The sequence below is a fragment of the Oryctolagus cuniculus genome, chromosome 2 (genome assembly GCF_051225735.1).
Source record: "Oryctolagus cuniculus isolate XC-2025 breed Fujian yellow rabbit chromosome 2, ASM5122573v1, whole genome shotgun sequence".
Lineage (NCBI taxonomy): Eukaryota > Metazoa > Chordata > Mammalia > Lagomorpha > Leporidae > Oryctolagus > Oryctolagus cuniculus.
The window spans coordinates 139,813,746-139,817,824 of NC_142868.1; the positions used below are offsets into that span (position 1 = coordinate 139,813,746).

Below are 4,079 nucleotides of genomic sequence, written 5' to 3' on the forward strand. Positions count from 1 at the left end.
AGAATAAAGATGGTTATATTAAAATGACCTGTCACCGAAGGTTCTAGCTACAGTCATCCCTCAGTATCCATGGGGAAGGCATCCAGAAACCCCCACAGATAGCAAAATCTGCAGGTGCTCCAGAGCCTTATAGAAAATGGTGTAGTATTTGCGCATTCCCTATGCACATTCCTGGTACTTTAAGTCTTCTCTAGATTACTTATGATACCTAATGCAATGCAAATACCATGTAAATATGGATTGTCTGTACATGTTCAGTATACATGTATTTTCCCCCCAAATGTTTTTGATTGACTGTTGATTGAATCCGTGAATGCAGAACCCATGGATAAGGGGCACCCATTGTATCTGACGTTTACAAGAGATACACAAAGTGAAATGACATAGGAAGGTTGGAGATAGATACGGGCTAGCTTCATGGTGGCCTCCATGTGGGGCTCTGCCTGGGCCCCTCAGCGGCTCGGCGTCCTTGGCCTGTGCCACTGCCGGTCACCCGGGCACCTGTGCGTGCGTGTGCTCCAGGGACCGATGGGGCCGCCGGTGTCGGGGCGGAGAGTGGGGGTCCCGGCACGACGGGCTCTGAACACTACTGCCGGGAGCAGCTGCGGAAACGAGATTATGAAGGTTCTTTGTGCTCCGAGGCTCTGCTTTTACACTGGGGGCTTTCGGTGTGGGATGGCTCCGGTTAAGGATTCAGTCTCTGAGAAAGCAGTTGGACTGATGCAGATGCATTTTTGATAAAAAAAAAAAAAAAAACCAACAACTGTGGAAGATATATCCCTTAACAAACCACCACACCAGCCTGTGGGCAGTGAACTCTGGAAGGTCCCTAAGCAGCAGCAGCAGGCCCGGTTTCTGGGCCCACAGATCGACGTTTCAGCCCCAGGAAAGATGGAAGCCAGAACCTCCGCCCTGTCCACTGGGGACTTAGAAGAAAAACTGGAAGGGAAGCTACTGTCAAAAAACATAATCTGACTAAAAGATGGCTTATGAAAAGTATTGGTGAAAGGGAAAAAAATCCGGATGACAAAGTGTATGGTGGTATCCAGGCCCTGGAAAATGATGCTGCAAACACTCAAAGCGCTCTTCTTTTTTTTTTTTTTTTTTTTTTTTTTTTTTTTTTTAAAGCGCTCTTCTTTGTTTAACTTAGAAGCATTGGCTAGGAAGGATCTTTTTGCAGATCACAGTGGAAAAGCCCAAGGCCTTGTCGCTTGCTTGAGAGCAAGGTCCTATCCCGGCAGCAGAAGAGAGCTGTTCCTTCCCGTAGATATTTGTATGCGGCATGGTTTTCCCAAGAGGATGTCCTACAGAAGAGCCACGGTGAAAACGGGAGAGGTGTGATATGTGGCAGTGCCCACCAGGCACACTCAGCCAGGTCCTTCCGCAGAAGTGAAGCCTTGCCTGCTTTCTTCAGATGGTTTCTCCAGAGGACTACTTAAAGAAAACTCAGCAAATAGATTTTTGATATATTCCATCCATCTTACGGCAGAAGAATGCATTGCTTCCATTGTCTTTGAATATTCAGTTGCGGAGAAAATATTAAAATAATTTTATGTCAAAAAAAAAGAAAATAAAGATATGGATAAAGTTATACCAGACCACTTATAATCAAAAAAGATAAGTGAGACAGTATTAGTTTCTAAGAAAATAGAGTCCAATTTGAAAACTGTTATATGATCAAAGAGAGCTGTAGCATGATGTGAAAAGGTGTTGTCCTGCTGAGAAGAGAAACTTATTTTGGGGCCGGCGCTGTAGCATAGTGGGTAAAGCTGCCGCCTGCAGTGCCGGCATCTCATGGGTGCTGGTTCGAGTCCCGGCTGCTCTACTTCTGATCCAGCTCTCTGCTATGGCTTGGGAAAGCAGTAGAGGACGGCCCAAGTCCTTGGGCCCCTGCACCCAAGTGGGAGACTCGGAAGAAGCTCCTGGCTCCTGGCTTCGGATCGGCGCAGCTCTGGCCATTGCAGCCAATTGGGGAGTGAACCAGAGGATGGAAGACTTCTTTCTCTCTCTCTCTCTCTGTGTGTGTTTGTAACTCTGACTTTCAAATAAATAAATAAATCTTTAAAGAAGAGAAACTTATTTTGAACTTCAGTGAGGACATTTAACCTTCATGTGTGTAATATTCCTGTTTTCTCCTAGACTCCCCAGCCCTTTGCAGTTAGACATGGCTGTGAACTGGTTCTGAGAAATGGGCTCAAAGCGGAAGCCATATGAGGCACTTTCAAGTGAGCCACCTAAGAACTGGTGTGTGGTTCTCCATTGCTCTCTTGAATATTGCTTAAGGTGAACTATGCTGTTTAAATTTATTGAGCATTAACGATGCATTTACCCTCTATTATTTTTTTTAAATTGAACTCACCTCTTAGATTCATTTTCCATTTAATAGTGCATGTGCTCAGATAAATTGTTGAGAAAAATTTTCTGCCTTAAAACATCTGAATGTCCTGTGTCTGAAATGTCTTTGTTGTGCCCAGACAGTTAAATGAGAGTTGCATCTGGAAGTTTTGGAGTGTGACAATATTTCATAAGAATGTTGAGGGGCTGGCACTGTGGCACAGCTGGTTAAAGCCCCGGCCTGCAGCACTGGCATCCCATATGGGCGCAGGTTCAAATCCTGGCTGCTCTACTTCTGATCCAACCCTCTGCTATGGCCTGGGAAAGCAGTGGAAGATGGCCCAAGTCTTTAGGTGCCAGTACCCACGTGGGAGACCTGGAAGAAGCTCTTGGCTCCTGGCTTTGGATCAGCTCAGCTCTGGCCATTGAGGTCATTTGGGGAGTGAACCAGTGGATGGAAGACCTCTCTTTCTCTGGCTCTACCTTTCTCTGTAACTCTTGTCTTTCAAGTAAATAAAACAAATCATTAAAAAAAAAAGGAATGCTGGAGACCTTGCTCTGTGGCCCTCTGGGTCCCAGAAGCTGAGAAGCCTTCTGACAAGTGAGTTCTTTCTCTTTTGAATGTAGCCTGCTTTTTTCGCTCTATTGATTGTTAAGGATTTTCGCTTAAGCTCTGAAGTTCAGAGATCCCTCCAGACGTGGTGAAACCTTCCTTTGGTTGCCTTTTTTCCCTCCTACCCCTCCATCCCTACCCTTCCTCCCATTCCCTTCTGTCTGTAAGGAACTGATTTCTAATGAATGCTTGATGATACTTTATGACAGTTGCATATTTTTAGCTAAGTGCACGTGAATGAACAGAACTGGGAGCTCAGGTATGTTTTCCTAGTGTGAGTGGAAGTTTTTGTGTTTCCCCTGGCAATCATGGAGCAGATTAGAGAAACAGGTGTTTATTCTGCAATGGTGAGCACTTAAGGGCCCTGGTGGGCTGTGCTTTCCTTCAGGGTGACCAGTAGTTTGTCTTCAGAGGAAGATACGTTTCTTCCCTTGGGGTAATCCTTTGTCCAAGCTGCGGGAACTACTCCAAGAGCCTCCTGTGTCAAAATTCCCACACTGCAGAGCTGCACCTCAGGTCCAAAGCCAGTGGTGAGGACCCTATCAGCGTGGACACAGTTCTTTCTTTCACTCTAAAAATCAGTGGCCAGGCTACCACCCATTTCTTCCTTTATTTCCACTGTCTCTGATTATGTGGCTATTTCAGAGTTTCGTACTGAGAGTTTCTCGTTTGCCTTTATTCCCATATGGGTCTGTTTCCAATAACTTTTTTTCTTCCTCGAGGAAACTCCCTTGATTTTTTTAGCTCTGCTAAAATTTGCTCTGCCATTTCAATGGAATTTAGGGAATGAGGCCAGGCAAACAGTTTTCTTCAATCAGTCATCTTAAACTTTTATTTGTTCTCTCTACCTCAAATAAGTCCCAGGTCATTTTCTGGACAAACTATCTTCAAGACATTCTGCTTTATGATAAATGGCCCTCTAAATTAAAATAACATTATTATTCAGAAAATACAGAAGCAGATAGAAGGAAAACTTGAAAAAATCTGAAGTCTCACCATGTTAATTATTCCTGTTAATAATTTGATATGAATAGTTTATCTCTTTATACATTTGGAAATGCATTTTTCCCTATAAAATGAAATCAGCATCTTCAATACAGATAGTACATTTATCACATGCTTAGTATACTTT

General features: G+C 44.0%; 1 pseudogene; it reads left to right on the forward strand.

Annotated features, from left to right (window-relative positions):
* Window positions 1-417: 417 nt before the first annotated feature.
* On the forward strand, window positions 418-1,543 carry LOC100343791 (NADH dehydrogenase (ubiquinone) complex I, assembly factor 6-like; annotated as a pseudogene).
* Window positions 1,544-4,079: the final 2,536 nt, after the last annotated feature.